Below are 20,469 nucleotides of genomic sequence, written 5' to 3'. Positions count from 1 at the left end.
CAGCGCATGCGCTGGAAACCGGCATTTCCGATCTGTCAAGAATCCTCTTGACAGATCCTCCGGCTGCCCGGGAGCAGGGCCTCTGCGGGTGGAGAGTTCCGTTTTTTGGAGACCCTCCGCCCGCAGAAAACAGATAGGGGTTGATTTTCCTGGAGCCGTCAGGCGGGGTTTCAGGCGTGTGGGGGGGGGGGGGTGGGGGGGAAAATTGCAAAAATAGGGGGTTGCAACCCCCCCCACCGCCTGATTCCCCACCCCGTCCGACTTTTACCCCGGCGTTTCAATCCGACCCGAATCAGTCCCGCCTGCAGCTGGCGGGACTGGACGTCGGGAGCCTAATCACCAATAATTGGCATCTTTAATGCCATTTTAAGGGGCCCTTGCTATTTTCAGCCTTTTCCCACGCTAAACACACCTGGTGGGAACCCTGCTGATGAAACCTGGCATGAACAATGTCGGCTTGCTGACTATCAGCTGCAGGTCAATCAGGAAGGAAGAGATTTAATCAGACATCACTTGTAGGTTGCAGGACCTTGTTGTTTCAGGCTTGGGGCAACTTGTTCAAGGCTTAGGCACAGCTGTGGAAGGTTGGAGCCTCACAGACTTCTCCAGTGTGAGCTCCTGGGAAGCCCCTCTCGCCACCCTCACTCAGCGCTTCCTCAACTGAGACACCTTCCAGAAGCATGGGAGGCCTTTTTTTCCTTCCCCTCTTGGCATTAGAGCACCTGCAGCCCCAATCACGAAATGACACATGGCACAACTGCAGAAGTTGCCATCTGAAATTTTATTTACAATAACCAACTGATGGCATTTTTAAAATAAACACATTTCACCCAAGTGACTACCCTTGTGATTAGTGATGCTTTATTTTTCTCTTACGCGTGCTTCTACATAGTGGTTCCCCTGTAGCTTCAGCAGATGTGGAGGCCCTGATGTGCCTCAATAATCCCGAGACTCGATATTAGCGAAACAAAACAAGGCTTTTATTAACTTAGAAGATAACACGCAGTGGAGAGAGGTATCTTCCCTGGAGGTCTGCAGTACTGGCTGTGAGGCCAGACTGAGCTGGCTTACATAGAGGCCAGGTATGGGCGGAGCCCTACACACAACACATTCCATACATTCCAATACACAATACAATGGTGAGGAGAAACCTGAAACCAACCACAGTCACAGGCAGTGATGAATGGAATATTTCATCACAGGCCCCTTGCTCACTTTCCTGCTGCTCCTGTCTCGACACCTTTGGCGGGTGTCCTCTGGGATTGCGAGCCTGTGAGGGCTCACCAGCAGTCTGCTGCTCCTGCGGCTGTGGCGGCGAGGCTCTGACCGAGGGCTCTGCAGTGGCATGGAAGTGTGAGCGCTTGGAGAGGAGCCCCCACTTCCTTGAGGTCTGCCACTAACCTCCCTCTCATGGGTCAGGCCCCCCTCAGTGCCTGCAAGTGGCTTGAAAGCAGCTTGCTGGATATCAGGGGGGCCATGGGGACCCGTTTCTACAATGGCAGTCCTACTCAGAGGGCCTGCCATGGAGGTCTGGTTTCTCTGCTCAATAGCTGACCATCGCTTCTCCAGAGATGTCAGTCTATTCTGAACACTCACCATGTTTTCAACACTCTGACGACTTAGCTCCTCCATGGCCGTAGCCATCCTCTCCTCTACTGTAGCCATCCTTTCCGCGGAGGTTGCCATCCTTTCCGTGGTGATGCATTCATGCGCCAATGACTCCACAAAGGCTCTGCTCATGTTCGTTATGGACTCCTCCATTCACTCCACACTCGCAGCGACCCTGGAGACAAAACCTGCCAGAGACTCCTGCATCTGTGCATGGAGATCCATCACCTCTTCTCTTGCGGATGGACCTAGAGGCAGAGGGTCGACATGCAGCTGAGCTGAGCTGGCAGAGTCCTGCGCCCTCCGACGAGGACTCTCCATTGCTGTCCCTGTCTCCAGAATCTGCTGAGGCTCACTTGTGAGCTGTGATACACCAGGTGACAACACTACTCTATCTCGCAAAGGTCCCACCGAGGTGTGAGTGTCTGCGCTGGTGCTGGGTGCGCTGAATTCTGCTGACGTTGCGCCCTCAGAGGTGGGGGCTTCCTCTGAGGCGTCTGGCTGCTCAGCCTCTTCCTCCTCCGCAGTGGGGACGGGGGCTTCGGATGGTCCTGTGGGGGAGTAAAGGAAAGAGTTAGAGATGTGATGCCAAGGTTACATGCACATTGGATTTTGCAGATGTTCATAAGTCCAAATGATGTAGCTTCAGAATCATAATAGCGACTCATGCTATGTCAATGAGAGAGATGGAAAACTATTCTGTCACCAGCTTGCGGGCCTGCCCGTCTCTCCTTCCCCAGCTTCCGCAGCCACAATCAGCCCCGACAATCTCCAGCACTCCTTCCTCCCAGGGGGTCAGGTGGGCTATTGAGGGTGGGCCTCCTCCAGTCCTGGCTCGCTCTCTGTTGTTGTGAGCTCTCTTTTCCTGTAATGAGGGAGACAAGTGGAGTTTGAGTGAGAGTGCAGGAGTGAGTGTAGAAGTTGCATAACATAGATACTTAGAGGGAGACAAAAATGGTGTGAGGCTGCAAGACCAAGGGCCCTCCCTGTGTGTTGTCAGTTGTGCTCAAAGCATCAGAGTGAGAGGGAGTGTGAGGGCTGCATGGTGGAATAGTTATGTGAATGTGAGCATAGAGAGAGGGAATGGGTAAGGGTGCATGGATGTGACTGTGAAGTGGGATGTGGAGGAAGAGAGTGCTAAAGCTGAGTGCTGGTGGGGAAAGGCAATGGGGATCAGTTTGAGGGTGATGGAAACTTCATACTTACTTTTCCTGTACGGTGAAGGTCATGGAATCGCTTCCGACACTGTATACAGGTTCTTCTGGTTACTCCCAGCGAGTTGACATCTGCTGTCACCTGCATCCATGCAGCCTTGGTCTCAGTGGGAGGCCTCTTCCTCCCTGACCTAGGGAAGAGGACCTCCCTGTGGGCCCTAACCCCATCCAATGATGCCTGCAGTGAAGCCTCGTCGAATTTGCTGCCAGCTCGGGGTCTGGCACTGGCCACAGCTGCTGCAAGCTCCTCTGCCATCCTGTGTGGTTCGTATGGAAGCCTGCAGGGGTTGCAATGCTTGCTATAGACTTTAAAAGCACCACAAATGATGACATCATACTGTGGGGCTTTCTGACTGGAAATAGTCAATTAGCAAGGGTGCCCACATGCTGGAAATGAATTGGCCAATTGAGGGAAAATTGCATCAATCTGGCAGACCCATTTAGATTCGTGTGGGAACCCCGACATTCGGGGAACCCGACAATTCCCCGCACCTGCGGGAAAATCGACCCCATACAATTCTTGCGCCTGGTAAAAGCAGTGTAAGGCCTGCTTTTACCAGGATAAGAGTTGAAAAAAGTTTTTTTTTTAATTTCCACTGATTTATCATTTAAAAATACTTTTAAAAAAGTAAGTTTATTTTTAGCCCTGTTAAAAACTTTAATTATTCTTTTCAAACATTTAAATTTTTGTTTAAAATAGTTAATTTATGCAATTTCAAGTCATTTTAAAAATATGATTTTTAATTTTTTTTATTTGAAGTTTTACTGTGTTTTTTCATTGATCTCCATTCATATATTTGACAGGCCTTCCTGTCAAATGTATGAAGGAAGATTCCCTTCTTTGATTGGCTCCCCGTGGCCCACGTGATCCCAGGGACGCTGTGAACCGCCTGCGCCTCTGGGATACGTGGGCCCTGCGCACCGGCAGTTTGGAGAGGCCCAGCAGCGGAACTCTGCGCCTCCCGGGAGCCCTCAGGTAAGGGCGCAGATTTTTCCAGATCGCAGCCCTCGGCCCGCGGGAGGCCTGCGATCAGGATATCTGGGCCTGTGTGTTCAAGTCCTGCAGTGGGCTCAAACCCATAACCTTCTGGCCCAGAGTGCTGCCAACTTAGCCAAGTTGACAACGTAACTCAACGCGACGTACATCCTTCGCAGAAGAGCCAGAAACGTCAATCCAAGTCTTGGAAAAGAACGCACACGATCCAAGCATAAAGATGATGTAAACAGTGACGTGGATGGGATCGTCAAACACAGCGCGGATAGATTCCGGAGGGGAAAGGTACTAGCAGTGCCCACCAACTGGGTATGAGCGAGCTGGCCCACCTCCATTCACATCCTACACAAGTGATAGTCAAATATCGGAAATTAATAACTTCAAAACCACAAGAACAAGCACAATAAAAGCAGGCAGGAAAATAAGATTTAAAAAAAATCTCATGTCTCATTTAAAAAAAAACAAGTTTGAACTTTGTAAAATAGCACGGCAGTAATCGTGAGGCGAGCAAGTGTTGGTGTAAATTAGGGGCTTCAGCACAAAGTAATGCTGACGTTATATGGAACAGAGAGCAGACATCCACAATTTTAAGGAATGACAATAAAGTGGGGTGGAGGTGGCAGAAAACCACTTTATCATCGTTCAGTGACTGCGAGGGGAAGTAGTTTGTGATTTGTTACCCAAGTGCAGCAATTTGGCGATAACATTTTTCAGAAGCAGTGAAAATGTCTGAGCAATAACAAATCACTTGCCGCAGTGATTGCAATAGGGTCAGCAAGAAGATCCGTCAAGCGATAGCGTTAACCCAGCATGCATCAACGATGTGCATTACTCAACGGAAAAACGCTCGTGACATCCAGAGGTCGTGAAAGGGGCTTATATAAATGCAAGTTCTTTCTTCCTGCAAGCCTACCAGTAACATTAAGCCAGTCTGTAATGTGAACAGCATTTTTTAAAGTGGGGGAGGGAAAGAGTTGACTGTTTTTTTTAAAGAGTTGATTATTTTGTTTAAATGGATCCTCTGAATGAAATTCCTTTTCAAAATGAAGATATTGATGTGGGTTCTGTTTTAAATAGCCGTGCTAACGATGAGCTAATGAACTGTAAAATTGATCTTCACAGCCAGCAACATTGCAACCAAACATTCGTCACAGATGGGTGCAGCTTTGTACTTACAGCCCATTGACCCAGCAAGGTTGACGAGGAAGTTGCCACTGAACCAAACAGACAACCTCTGGGAGATCGCATACAAGAGCAGACTGAAGAATGATGGGGATGTTGGATGTGTAGAATGAGATAGCTGCTGTACTGCCCACAGTAACAAGCTGACTTGATGGGCAGGTCCACACGGAATCCCTGCCAAAACAGATAATTCAGCAGCTATTTATAGACATTTAAGCAAAGAACAAAGGCCCCATCATGCCTGTACTGTTTAGGGCACGCGCTCCATGTCTACCGCAGCCCACATCACTTACTGTGGCCACACCATCGAACCAATGCTTACCCACACCAACAGCACAGTGCTGGGAACACATGGCAGCCAATGACACTCAGGGACAAGAACATTTCAAAGACAATAACTCAAATTAAGAAAAAAAATATACAACATGGGAGCGTAACAAAATATTATGGGTTTTTTTATATTGAAAAAATTATACAATTTCCATTAAAACATATTGTTTAACACAATATTCAAATATGCAGCACATGATCTGTTCAATAGTGAAACAGCATTAATAACACAAGTGTGCATATATAAAAAGTCAGCAAGATAAAAATATGGCAAGAGACATCACATTCTTGCCATTAATGAAACTTCTTATAAATACTGGGAAAAACGTGTATTTAATGTTTGCTAAATACATGCGGTATAAGTGGAACAGTCCCATTTGCCTACTGAATGTAGCATTTATACGAGACTAATGCAAAACTTTGTTGCTCAAATGATTTGATTTTTCTTTAATTCGTTTATGGGATCAGGACGTCGCTGGCAATGCCAGCATTTATCGCCCATCCCTAGTTGCCCTTGAGAAGGTGGTGATGAGCCGCCTTCTTGAACCGCTGCAGTCCGTGTGGTGAAGATGCTCCCACAGTGCTGTTAGGGAGGGAGTTCCAGGATTTTGACCCAGCGACGATGAAGGATCAGCGATTCACTGTTCCGCCATCATGCTCATGATGGGATAAATTCGACAGCAGAGTATATCCCTCCAGTATATGAAAAGTGCCGCCTATCATAAGCTCAGGAAGGGCTTAACAGGTCAAGTTGTCTGCTTCACAATGGCTGAACCTGCTTCATTCAGATAGACTTTGCTGAGTTTTCCACTCACACTGCCTGCCATTCTGTCCACCCCTATTAGATTTATTTTTAAGTTTGCCAGGTCCTTGAATTTCTTAATGCTTTTTTTATTTCTAATAAATACATTTTAGGATAGGAAGTATAGGGTTATAAATAAATACAATGGCCCGTATTTTCCGATGCCTACGAGTGTGTACATAGGGACATTGGAAATGCTGGTTTCAGGCTGAAAACCGGTATTTCTGATCTGTCAAGAATGCTCTTGACAGATCGGACGCCTGCCCTGGTGAAGGGCCTCTGCGGGGGGGAGAGTTCCGCTTTCTGGAGAACCTCCGCCCGCAGAAAACACTTAGAAATCTTATGCCTGGTAAAAGCGTGAGGCCTGCTTTTACCAGCATGAGAGTTTAAAAAAGTAAAAAGTAATTGTTTTCCCCACTCATTTATAATTTAATAATACTTTTTTTTTAAGTTTATTTTTAGCCCCGTAAAAAACGATTTTGTTTAAAATATTTAATTTAATGTAATTTTAACTCATTTTTAAAACGTGGTGGTTTTTTAAAAATGTATTTAACGTTTTAAAGTGTTTTTGGGGTGATCTCCATTCATATATTTGACCGGTCTATCTGTCAAGTGTATGAAGGGAGATTCCCTTCTCCTATTGGCTGGCCTGGCCCACGTGATCCCATGCAGGCTTACGAACCGCCTGCGCCCCTGGGATACGTGGGCCCTGCGCATTTCGACTGTGGAGAGGCCCAGGATTGGAAGTGTCCGCACCTCGGGAGCCCTCGGGTAAGGGCGTAGATTTTTATCCGATAGGAGGCCTCCGCTCGCAGGAAGCCTCCGATCGGAAATTACGGGCCAATATGATAGGAGCTACAGGATTATAATCTAAATCAAGAGATTCAGACAATTAGGTTTATAAAGGTTATCTAAACCAATCTAAATGAGAAGTTTAAAAAAAAATTAAACCATTACTCACGGTTGCAGCTGAGCTGGGGCCGGCTAAGTGAATGACATTCACAAGAGTATTACACTGTTGATATTACAAATATGATTTTTGCAGCAGTTTACACTTTGAGTAAATGAATAGCCAGATCTGAAATCAGGCAAAGAGACAGATTTGGCATCTTTTGCACTTTATAAAAGGAGATGATCAGAAAGCATGTTAGAGAAATGACACCTTCCTCTTTCAGACTTAACCTTACCTGAAAGTAGATAACAGCGGCGAACACTAACATAGTGGCAATGAGGTTCATGAGATTGGGCAGATTCTGTCGGTAGAAAGCTTCCCGCAAACCTTATCTTGCCGAGTCGCCAACAGATGGAAGAGAGCGATCGCTGCACCCTCAAATTCAGTGCCTGGACAAAGACATAATGATCAATTCATGAGTTGCAAAAAGTGCTCGACCTCATTTTGTAACGCTTCAGTAATCAATTTTTTTTTAAGTTTTAAGAATTAAATCTATGATTCTAACATGGGTGCTCACAAAAATCTATTTCGAGGAACAGCAGGGGAGTTATCCCCGGTGTCCTGGGGCCAATATTTATCCCTCAATCAACATCACTAAAACAGATGATCTGGCCATTATCACATTGCTGTTTGTGGGAGCTTACTGTGCGCAAATTGGCTGCCGCGTTTCCTACATTCCAACTGTGACTACACTTCAAAAAGTACTTCATTGGCTGTAAAGCGATTTGGGACGTCCAGTGGTCGTGAAAGGCGCTGTAGAAATGCAAGTCTTTTTTCTTGCCACCAAAATCCAAGGCCACAGCTTACCCCTGCCTGTATTGCTGGTGGTCGGGCTGAAAGCTTTCCACACAATGCCACAAACATCTGGGAAACCAATGAAGAGGAAAATACCAGATCCCAGACCGTAACCCTTCCGGAGCAGCTCATCCAGCAGCAGCACGATCAACCCAGCAACAAACAGCTGAAAGATAAAAACAAATATACAGTATCACTCACCAAACACAAAATGCCTCGACATCAAGTTAACAGATTAGTAACAAAGTATTTTGGGCAGAAGATCATTGATCAATCCAGCCTGCCCATCTAATTATCCCCTTTCATGCAAGATATCTTCATCAGTTGTAACATTTAATAACCACAATTTCTTTCAGATACCAGGACTGTGTCTATTTTCTTTTTGAAATTCCTTATCTGCAGGTGCCAGGACTTAAACTAAAATTTGCATAATTGAATATGGATCCAGAAAATCTAAAGGAAGCAATGCGAGAGAGAAAGATGTTCCGGAGTCTCCACTGAGCCAATGCTGCTGACCACCAATCCCATATAGAAAGTTCCGGAATATGTATACAGGTGGGAAGGAGATAAAAGTGGTCTTACAGGGACGTACAGTAAAGCTGGTAAAAACTGCATTGATCAACAAGTCATTTCCAGCATTTTGGAGACGTTTCTCATTCCCACCTTGCAATACATTGGAATACTCAAGTGAAATGTTTTATTTTGGTTTTTCATCTTCGCACAAATTCACACTGAACCATAATAAATTAGGCAAGTCCATGAGTTTCAGAAATGTGCTATAGTGCTTAGAAACAAAGGAAAACAAAAAACTTATTAAAATACCATTTTGTGAAAATAGATCCTTATGTCAGATAATGTCAATTTTCTTATCATTTAGTTCTGTAATCGACAGGCACCCACTGTGAAACTGTAACTTTCTCAACACACACTCGACTCCTTACCTTCTGCATGTACGATACAAGGCATTTTCAAATGACAAAAGAATACGGATTGTGGGCAAGGGAACAGAAAGCAGCAGGAATAAAGAGCTTGTGTTTTATTACACAAAGCAATGTGTGACCAGGTCAGGAATGAAAACTCACGTTGGTTACAACTGCACTGAGCAGCATCAGTAACACATATCTTCACATCTTCGTTCAATATTTTAACAAAGGGGTCAGCCTTCACTAAATAAACAGCTGGGTGCCTTTGTTAAACGAGCAGACAAAATGATTTCCTAGGGATGCTTTAATGCATTTCACTGCTTGCTTCAGAATGGAATGGTACCAATGTTCCCCCGAAGTAATCTGCAAGGTCCCGCGCCAGCCGCTCACCAGCTTTTACAGTGGCCCAGAAATTCGGGTTGGGGGCTTCCCGTGGGTGCAAGCCTCCGACCTGCACTTACCTAGCGCGCCGGCCGTTGAGCTGTGGGCCCGCGTGGGATTCCGATCCTGGGCCTGCTCCAACTGCCGGCGCGCAGTGCTTGCGTATCCCAGGGGCGGAGTTAGTTCGAAGCGTCCCCTGGGATCACGTGGGCCATGGGGAGCCAATGGTAGCAGGGAATCTCTATTCACAGATTTGACAGGAAGACCTGTCAAATCTATGAATAGAGATCAGCCCCAAAACATCACTAAAACTTCAAATAATTTTTTTTTTAAATCACATTTTTAAAATAACTATAAATTACATAAAATAACTATTTTAAACAATAATTTAAATTTTTGAAAAAATTAATTAGTTTTTAGTGGGGCTAAAAATAAACTTACCTTTCTTTAAAGTATTAAAAAATAATAAACCTGCGGAAAAAATGTTTTAATTTTACTTAATTCACCACTTGCGCCTGCTTTTTAAAAGCGTAGCTCTTGGAGACTTACCCTCCCGGAGAAACCTGCAAAAAAAACAAAAGTTCCAGGCGTACGCGCTGCCTCTCTGGCGCACGCGTTCGACCTGTGAACCCTTTCCTTTAAGGGAACGGAAGTTCCGGTTTCCCGCACATGCGCAGTGCATGCACAAAACCGACACTTTCATTGGGCCTATGCGTGAGTACCCAGCGCGTACTCACCCGTGGGGACCCGAATTTCTGGCCCAGTGTAAATATCGTGCAAGCGCAGAAATTCAAAGGGACCACGTATTGAAAGAAACAGACCGCGCAGAACAAAGCGCAGCTTACAGGAACATTGAATGGTCCTGCTCTAGATCCAGTTATAGGATGCATTCAGATTTACCTTTCATCTATCTGTTCTACGAGCGCCACCTGGCAGATATGCAGCAATGCAAAAGCAAAATACTGCGGATGCTGGAAATCTGAAATAAAAAACAGAAAATGCTGGAAACACTCGGCAGGTCAGGCAGCGTCTGTGGAAAGAGAAACAGAGTTAACGTTTCAGGTCGATGACCCTTCGTCAGAACGGGAAAAAGCTGGAGATGGAACAGGTTTTTAAGCAAGTGTTGGGGCAGGGAGAGGGGGGAGGGGAGGAAAGAACAAAAGGGAAGGTCTGTGATAGGGTGGAAGGCAGGAGAGATTAAATGACAACAGGGATGATGGTGCGAGGTGAACGGAGATGGTAATGGGACAAGTAAAGAAACAAATGCTGGCTCTAGATGAAGTGTAAATGGCGATGGCAGAATGATCGACAGCTGCCGTGTGAGAGAGAGGAAATAAAATGGAAAAAAAGGCTAGGGGCCGAGGTTATGGTCTGAAATTGTTGAACTCGATGTTGTGTCCGGAAGGCTGTAAAGTGCCTAATCGAAAGATGAGGTGCTGTTCCTCGAGCTGACACTGAGCTTCATTGGAACAGTGTAAGAGGCCGAGGACGGAGAGATCAGAGTGGGAGTGGAGCGGAGAATTAAAGTGACAGGCGACCGGAAGCTCGGGGTCACGCTTCATAATAATCATAATCATAATCAGCTTTATTGTCATTGTTAGTGCACAAGTGCAGTACAACAAATGTAGGCTTGTGGCTCCCGAGAGTGTACATTTAGATTAAGACATTTAAACATTCAACATTCATTTGGCTTGTAATACATTAACATAAACATAACCATAATAAAGTGCATTGGCAGATGTGCAGGCTTTAGAGTTTATTTGTGGAATTCAGTAGGATGACAGCCCTGGGAAAGAAGCTGTTTATGGACTGAACGGAGATGTTCCGCAAAGCGGTCACCCAATCTGCGTTTGGTCTCCCCAATGTAGAGGAGACCACATCGTGAGCAGCGAATACAGTATACTAGATTGCAAGAAGTACAAGTAAATCGCTGTTTCACATGGAAGGAGTGTTTGGGGCCCTGGACAGTGGGAAGGGAAGAGGTGAAAGGGCAGGTGTTGCATCTATGCAGCAATGTCCATCACCTTTGAACTCCCTCTTCAACTTAGTGCAGATTAGCATTAAACAAATTGTGCTGGCCACAAATGGCCTTGCGTTTCTGTGCCAATGATGTGCTTAAACACAAACGTGTGTGACTGCAGTGACTTTGGGTCTACAGCTGTCCCACTGCCAACATAAGAAATAGCTAGTAGCAGTGGAGTAGCAGAAGGGTACAGATTGTGTCAGGTTTGTGGTCTGGCAGTAGGGGCAATCTCTGAATTTTATTAAGCAGCTCACCAAGGCTGTCTTGTCTGTGTCACCTGCCGCCAGCTGATTGAGCTTCAGGTAAACAAGCAAGAAATATCTAGAGAGAGGGTGTAAGTAAACTATACATAGAGCAATATAAACTAAAGGGTACAATCATAAAGGGGGTGCATGAACAGAGACACCTGGGGGTATATGTGCACAAATCGTTGAAGGTGGCAGGGCAGGTTGAGAAAGTGGTTAAAAAAGCATACAGGATCCTGGGCTTCATAAATCGAGGCATAGAGTACAAAAGCAAGGAAGTTATGATGAACATTTATAAAACACTGGTTCGGCCCCAACTGGAGTAAGGTGTCCAATTCTGGGAACCGCACTTTAGGAAAGATGTGAAGGTCTTAGAGAGGGTGCAGAAAAGATTTATAAGAATGGTTCCAGGGATGAGGGACTTCAGTTACGTGGATAGACTGGAGAAGCTGGGGTTGTTCTCCTTGGAGCAGAGAAGGTTGAGAGGAGATTTGATAGAGGTGTTCAAAATCATAAGGGGTCTGGACAGAGTAGATAGAGAGAAACTGTTCCCATTGGTGGAAGGGTCGAGAACCAGAGGACACAGATTTAAGGCGACATGAGGAATAACTTTTTTACGCAGCGAGTGGTTAGGATCTGGAATGCACTGCCTGAAAGGGTGGTGGAGGCAGACTCAATCATGGCTTTCAAAAGGGAATTGGATAAGTACCTGAAAGAAAAAATTTGCAGGGCTACGGGGAAAGGGCGGGGGAGTGGGACTAGCTGAAGGGCTTTTGCAGAGAGCCGGCACAGGCTCGACGGGCTGAATGGCCTCCTCCTGTGCTGTAACCATTCTATGATTCTATGAATAGTTGGCCTGAGGCATACAATTAGTTCCCTCTGAATGAGAACTCTTGGGTCAACTAACCAAATTGCAGAAAGGAACCCGAATGCATCTATTAAAAGGGGATAGGCTACAAACAGTTACAGCAAGAAGCACACTACCCATGTTCCCCTCCCTCAGGAATAGGCGATACAGATGTTACGAGTCCACACTACTGACAGGCTGCCTCCTCCACTAACAGTGTATACCAGAATGTAAGAACATAAGAAATAGGAGCAGGAGTCGGCCATTCGGCCCCTAGAGCCTGCTCCGCCATTTAATGAGATCATGGCTGATCTGATCTTGGGCTCAGCTCCATTTCCCTGCCCGCTCCCCATAACCCTTCACTTCCTTATAGTTCAAAACTCTGTCTATCTCCACCTTAAATATATTCAATGACTCCGTCTCCACAGCTCTCTGGGGTAGAGAATTCCAAAGATTCACGACCCTCAGAGAAGAAATTCTTCCTCATCTCAGTTTTAAATGGGCGACCCTTTATTCTGAAACTATGCCCCCGTGTTCTAGATTCCCCCATGAGGGAAAACATCCACTCTGCATCTACCTTGTCGAGCCCCCTCAGTATCTTGTATGTTTCAATAAGATCCCCTCTCATTCTTCTAAACTCCAATGAGTATAGGCCCAACCTGCTCAACCTTTCTTCATAAGACAACCCCTTCATCTCCGGAATCAACCTCGTGAACCTTCTCTGAACAGCCTCCAATGCAAGTATATCCCTCCTTAAATAAGGAGACCAAAACTGTACGCAGTACTCCAGGTGTGGTCTCGCCAGCGCCCTGTACAGTTGTAGCAGGACTTCCCTACTTTTATACTCCAACTCCTTGCAATAAAGGCCAACATTCCATTTGCCTTCCTGATTGCTTGCTGTACCTGCATACTAACTTTTTGTGTTTCATGCACAAGGACCCACAAGAAATTGGGCACACGCTACACATGATTTTACTGCCCCATCCGTGGGCAAGGCTCCCTACCAGCTGCACTCCCATAAAATTATCCTGTCGGTATTTGTTATGTGTAGCCTGAAGCACTGACCTGTATAATGAGGAGTAGACAAATGCTAGCCCCCCCGTCTCTGCCGGATCTCCATACATGCCGGTCATCACATAGGACAATAGCCTGGCCAATGGTGATAATCATCCCAAACACTGCAGAGAAAGAGCAAATATTCAAAAAGTAACGACTCCAAAACTATACTCGAATGCCCATTATAAAAGAAAAAACACATTACTTTTAAGCGGAGGAGGTGGAGGAAAAGGAAAGAAAATTCAAGATCAAAATTTATATTGGTACTTTGAATCAATTTTTCAATATCATTTACATGTGGTATATTTTGCTTCCAGATACTTTTGAAAGCTCAACGTATTAACGTTTCTATAAATTATGCCCTGAATTTGAAGCACAGGGACCTCAAAAGACAAAAAACATGCTTTATTTAAAATGATTCCAAGAAACTCAAACATACACAAGAACACCTTGCATTTATAGACCACTTTTAATGTAGGAATAAAGTCCAACACTGTAATCAAAGATTAACAGGACTAGACAGACTAGATGCTGGAAGGATGTTCCCGATGGTCGGGGAGTCCAGAACCAGGGGTCACAGTCTAAGGATAAGGGGTAAGCCATTTAGGACAGAGATGAGGAGGAATTTCTTCACCCAGAGAGTGGTGAACCTGTGGAATTCTCTACCACAGAAGGCAGTAGAGGCCAATTCATTCAATATATTCAAGAAGGAGTTGGATATATTTCTTAAGGCTAAAGGGATCAAGGGATATGGAGAGAAGGCAGGGACAGGGTACTGAATTTGGATGATCAGCCATGATCTCATTGAATGGCGGAGCAGGCTCGAGGAGCCGAATGGCCTATTCCTGCTCCTATCTGCTATGTGTTTCTATGTTTCTAAACTTGGAGACCAAGAAGGGGATATTGGGAGGGGTGACCAAAAGCTTGGTCAGAGAAGTCTGAAAAGGATAAAGGGAGGTGGAGGGATTTAGCACAGGAATTCCACAGCTTCGGACCAAGGCAGCTGAGGGCACAGCTGTCAATTGTGGGGTGGAACAAAGGGATGAGGAGATGCACAAGAGGTCAGAGTCAGAGGAATGGAGAGTTTGAGGAGTCTTCTTTTTATTGAACCAAATTAACTGAAAATTAACAGAACTTTAAATAAAACTTATCAAATTAAATTATAATTACATTGCCTGGGGTGACGATGCACTCCAGTCCCCGCGGCGCCCACCGGTCTTGGAAGGCCTCGAGCGTGCCGGCAGACACCGCGTGCTCCATCTCCAGGGCCACCCGGGTGCAAACATAGCCACGGAAGAGAGGCAGGCAATCGGGCTGGACAACCCCCTCGACCGCCCGCTGCCTGGACCTGTTAATGGCCACTTTGGCCAGGCCCAGGAGCAGTCCTACCAGGAGGTCCTCCGACCTGCCCGCTCCCCTCCGCACCGGGTGACCGAAGATCAGGAGCGTGGGACTGAAGTGCAGCCAAAACTCGAGGAGCAGCCTCTTCAAATAATGAAACAGGGGCTGCAACCTCACACAGAGAGGTTGAGGGGTGTTGTAGGGCTGGAGGAGGTTACAGAAATAGGGAGGGGGGCGAGGCCATGAAGGGATTTAATCACAAGAATGAGAATTTTAAATTTGAAGCGTTGGCGGCTCGGGAGCCAACGTAAGTCATCGAGGACAGGGGTGATTGGTGAACAGGACTTGATGTGGGATAAGATACAGGCAGCAGAGAGTTGGATGAGCTGAGGTCTACGGAGAGTGGAGGACAGGAGGTCAGCCAGGAGAGAGCTGAAATAGATGATTCTGAAGGTGACAAAGGCAGGGATTATGGCTTCAGCAGATGGACTGAGGTAGGGTGACTGCGTGCCATGTTATGGAGGTGGAAGTTGGCAGTCTTGTGTGATGGAGAGGAGATGGGACTGGAAACTCAGCTCAAGGTCAAATAGGATTCCAAGCTTCAGCCGGAGACAGAAATAAGGAACCATTCCTTAAAGCCAATCTAGACCAGCATTCTAAACACTAACATTTTTGAGCTCCATTGAAGAGCGCTCGACCTTTCGGTGTGTCACCAACTTCAATGATTTTACTCCAGCAAGCAGCTGCATAATTAGACCAGAGGTTACAATTGGAGAGATACCCAGTCCCATTAAGGTACCTGCAAACATCAGTTCAGTGAGAAATATCAGAAATCACACTTTGAAATACAGTGAAAATCAACTTTAATATGAACTTAAAGCAATTTTATTTTAGTTCATCAACCTGCACAATACTAACCTAACATAAGCATTAGGAGCAGGAGTCGGCCATTCGGCCCCTCGAGCCTGCTCCGCCATTCGGCCCCTCGAGCCTGCTCCGCCATTCAACAAGATCATGGCTGATCTTCGACCTCAACTCCACTTTCCCGCCCAATCCCCATATCCCTTGATTCCCCTCGAGTCCAAAAATCTATCGATCTCAGCCTTGAATAGACTCAACGACTGAGCACCCACAGCCCTCTGGGGCAGAGAATTGCAAAGATTCTCTTCATCTCAGTCCTAAATGGCCGACCCCTTATCCTGAGACTGTGCCCCCTAGTTCTAGACTCTCCAGCCAGGGGAAACAACCTCTCAGCATCTACCCTGTCAATCCCCCTCAGAATCTTGCATGTTTCAATGAGCTAGTACTACCAGTTAGTTATAAATAACTCCAGAGGTACAAACGTCTAATGATCTAATTGTATCTGCACACAACACCGGGCCTCCACTAAATTTGCTTCCTCTGTTTGCAAGTTCTGATGCAGTTCCCTCAAGCAACACCAAGAACAGATTACCCGGTCATTCATCTCAAGCCTGTTATTGGGATCTCTCTGTGCACCAATCATGTTTGCGTACGCAATAGTGATTGCACTTCATTCGTGAAGTTCTTTGGGATATTCAAGAGATGTAATAAGGGGCTATACAAAGCAGGTTCTTTCCTTTAGTAAAATACCTCAAGAAAAGGAGGGTTCCATTTAATTTCACAGCTAATACTTGGCAGAGCATAAAGAAAGAAAGACTCAAGAGTTCGATTTTTAAACTCTCTCTGGGGAACTCCTTCAACAGGAACTTGACAAATTACACAGTTTGTAACAAGCCATACATTAAACCGATTCTATTAACACCTACCTCTGTTGGATGCCAATAGAACTCTCATGCAATAGAATGGATCGGCAGAGTCTGATGACATGATGCCGAACAATGGGATCGACAAGCAAGATGTTAATAAGCTTCAAGTGTCACTCGTAATTGACGAACCCACTTTGATTTTTTTTTAAATTGCACTCACCTGGTAGCATACTAAGAAAATGAAGGGTGTGATAGCCGTCCATAATACTTTTTCTCTGAACTGTATCTACGGAATAAATAGATGTGTTAAAAATAAGTGGTCCTTCAATAATCCAGCTAAAGCAGTCAGTTCTCCATAAATGCCAGTTTTGTACCCAATAAGATCAGAAATAAGTGCAGGAGTCGGCCATTCGGCCCCTCGAGCCTGCTCCGTCATTCAATAAGATCATGGCTGATCTTCGACCTCATCTCCACTTTCCCGCCCGATCCCCATATTCCTTGATTCTCTTAGTATCCAAAAATCTCAGCTTTGAATATTCTCAACGACTGAGCACCCACAGCCCTCTGGGGTAGAGAATTGGAAAGATTCACAGTTCTCAGAAGAAATTTCTCCTCATCTCAGTCCTAAATGGCCGACTCTTTTATTCTGAGACTGTGACCCCGAGTTCTAGACTCTCCAGCCAGGGGAAACATCCTCCCAGCAACTACCCTGTCAAGCCCTGTAAGAATTTTTCATGTTTCAATGAGAAATATGCAGCAGTTATTCCAACTGGGTAGTTAAAATGAGATGCAGGGAGGTTGTGCTCTAAGCAACCTCCATAATAAACTGCTACACAAATTTCCCCAGAATAAGTCACTTTGAACCACAGGCAGGCAAGTCATCTTGGTCTTTTGTCAAAATGTACATCAGCACAATTTCACATCTGGTTCCTGCACGAACGAAAAATGCCACACTTACTGTGCACAACAGGCAGGACCTGCAGAAAACATTGGCTCAAAAAAAGTTGTTTTGACTACAGGTCCACAACCCCTTATCCACAATTCCGAAATTCGAAAAGCTCTGAAAACCGAAAAAATTTTCGTGGAGCGTCACTCGTGTGCACGACATGACCCGAGTGGCGCTAAACATGACCCGACGCGGCCGATGCTTGACCCACGCAAGTGTGAGGCGTCAGTTGTGTTTCAGCGCTGCTGCCAGTCACACGTGCGTCTGCTGCTCTCTGATATTTTTTGTTATTTTGTGATTTCGAGTTTAATTTCACTGTGAAAATGTCAAAAAGAGCTGCAGATACCCCGACCGTTCTGAAATCCGAAAAATTCCGAAACACATCTGGCCCCAAGGGTTTCGGATGAGGGATTACTAACCTGTACTAGTTTAGGGTTCAGATTTGGTAGCCACTTTGATCACAGGGCAAATTCCAAACCAAGGCAAATAGCTTTTTTTTTTAGTTAAATTAAATTAGATTCCAAGCTAGGTAATCTGGTATAACAACAGAAAATGCTGGAAATACTCAGCAGGCCAGGCAGCATCCGTGGAGAGAGAAACAGAGTTAACGTTTCAGGTCTGGGACCCTTCATCAGAACTTCCCAGACCTGAAACATTAACTCTGTTTCTCTCTCCACGGATGCTGCCTGGCCTGCTGAGCTTTTCCAGCGTTTTCTGTTGTTATTTCAGATTTCCAGCATCCGTAGTATTTTGCTATTGTATAGGTAATCTGGTAGCAAGGCTTCATCTTAGAAATTCTGATAAAACTCAATGATCGCTCATGGGTAGTCTGGGGTCTGAAGCATGCTTGCAATGTTAACCTGGTCTGAACCTACAAGGCCACTGTGTAGGAATTCCGTGAGGAGATTATCTAAATAGGTCCAGAAATCAGAGTTTAATTGCTGTTTGGTGAAGGAAGTTTGCCGATTGACAGGTACTTATAAATTTCCACCTTTGAGAAGAAAAAGCATAAAATTGACCGCTCTTCTCTTTTTTAAAAGAATTCTTTTGTAGCATGACATATGTTGGACAACACAAGCTCAAAGCCTGCTTTATTATAAATTTATAGACCAGTCGATTTCACATAGCATTGCTCATCACAAGTTGGAGGACACTTTTATAACAGGAGCATAGCAGCAACAACAGCAATTTGCATTCATATAGCACCGTTAGCATAGGAAACATCCCATGGCATATCACACAGGCGTAATCATACAGAAATTGACAGAGCCAAAGGAGATATTAGGATGGGTGACTGAAAGCATGGTTAAACGGGTATGTTTTATAGTGGGGGGGAGTTAAAAGGAGGAAAGGTGAAGAGAAGGAGAGGTTAAGGGAGGGAATTCCAGAACTTATGGCCTAAATTGCTAAAAACATAACCGCCAATTGTGGGGCGAAGGGGGATGCACAAGAGGCCGGAGTTGGGAGGAATGCAGAGTTCTTGGAGGGTTGTAGAGCTGGAGGAGGTCACAGAGATAGGGAGGGGAGAGGCCATGGAGGGATTTGAACACGAGGGTGAGAATTTTTTAAATTAAGGTGCTGGTGGACCGGGAGCCAATGTAGAGTTGCAGGAAAGATGGGCACGAATTTGGGAGGCGACAACATATTCAAGGACTTTGAAGAGGAAAGGGAGGCTGTTGTTTACAAAGACAAAAGGATTAAGGGTGAGATTTTTTTTGAGGCAGGTTATGATGACAGCAGAATTGAAAGGAAGAGGAACAGTACTCGAGGAGAGGAAATGGTTTACAATATCAACTAGCATGGGACCAGGAAGGGAAGTTGGGTAGTCAGCAGTTTAGTGGAAATAGGGTCAAGAGACATGATGAACTTGAGGAAGAAATAGGAGCGAACTTAGAGAAAGATGAAAGTTCAGGGTAGGGCAGGGGGGAACCTTGGCTTGGAGGGCAAGGAGATGAAAGGGATGCAGCAGAGGCAGCTGAACTGATAGTCTCTCATGCTTAGCGACATGTCCATGACCTCCTTGCAATTCTTGTTGGCAGTAAAGGTAGAGGAGGAAGGGAAGCGGGGTTTAAGGAGACAGTTGGCAGTGGAGAAAAGAATCTGGGGATTATCTTTGCATTTCAGGTTAATTCTGGAGTAGGTGAGAAGTTCTGGCAGACGAGAGTGGGACCCGATAGTGCTCGATGATGTCCAGCCAGATCTGGTGATGAATGGCATTCAAATCTGCGGCCCTTGGACCTGAGGGAAGTGCAAGGGTTTTACAGACCACTGTATAATGCACGATCTATTACTCTGCTGTTGAATTTGCAGCTGTGTGCAACTTGGTGTGTCCCTTTCAGGCCAATGAATGTGCTGTGCTCAGGTCAATCAGATGTCAGACTGGCTTTTTAAAAGATATATATATATATATATATATATATGTGTTCTAGGGAATGTCCTGCAGCACAGTTCACACTAAATCATAGGATAGGAACGTTATACCATGTAAAACGCAACGCATTATTCTTCTGCTAAAGGTGTGTGTCTTTTTACGGAGAGAAAGTCTAATTGATGTTCAGTAAACATTGGGCGAGTTCAAAGATTAATTGCTGTTTGGGCAAGAGCTCAGACCCCGGCTTTGTTTGTGGGAAGATCAACTCAGAACCTGCAGATTTCTTCAGTACATTAGCCAGCACAGGCGTGATGGGCCGAATTGGCTCCTGTGCTGGAAGAATCTATGACTGCAGATGACTGTCATTATATAAGGGAACAAAGACAAAGATTTTCATTTGTCAATTTGTGACATTTGCAGTATGCTGGACTGCCGTGTTAGCATAATCTATTTAATTTAGCTTTCTTCCACCCCTCTAAGTGACTCCTGAAATCATTTCCCGTCTACTCCTTCAAATTATCCAGTAGTTCGAATTTAGCACTTCACATAACACAACACAATGAATTTGAATTAAACAACTTCAAATGAAGAGCAAACTGTAGCAGTGTTTTCTGTGTCTTCCTCAGTCAACTAGAGGATGATCTGATTATCTGATAAGATTGGTAAATTAGAAGTTGGACTGTTTTTTTTGTAAAAACACAACATTTCATGCAACTGTGTAATAGACACGGT

The 20,469-nt window shown here is 45.3% G+C and overlaps 1 protein-coding gene and 1 pseudogene across 1 annotated transcript in view; one reads left to right on the top strand and one right to left on the bottom strand.

The window, feature by feature from the left end:
* nudt5 (nudix (nucleoside diphosphate linked moiety X)-type motif 5) overlaps nt 1–5,874 on the top strand; it is a 48,341-nt gene extending 42,467 nt beyond the window's left edge. Inside the window, exon 10 of the mRNA XM_086010785.1 lies at nt 4,939–5,874. The gene's annotated coding sequence lies outside the window, so the exon portion shown is untranslated. The remainder of the gene's footprint in view (nt 1–4,938) is intronic.
* Nucleotides 1–20,469, bottom strand: part of LOC147105892 (protein transport protein Sec61 subunit alpha-like) — a 36,630-nt pseudogene that overhangs the window by 4,783 nt on the left and 11,378 nt on the right.

The sequence above is a fragment of the Somniosus microcephalus genome, chromosome 17 (assembly GCF_052327205.1).
Source record: "Somniosus microcephalus isolate GS21.2 chromosome 17, FLI_Smic_1.0, whole genome shotgun sequence".
Taxonomy (NCBI): Eukaryota; Metazoa; Chordata; class Chondrichthyes; order Squaliformes; family Somniosidae; genus Somniosus; species Somniosus microcephalus.
This window is presented reverse-complemented; position numbering and strand designations above follow the sequence as displayed.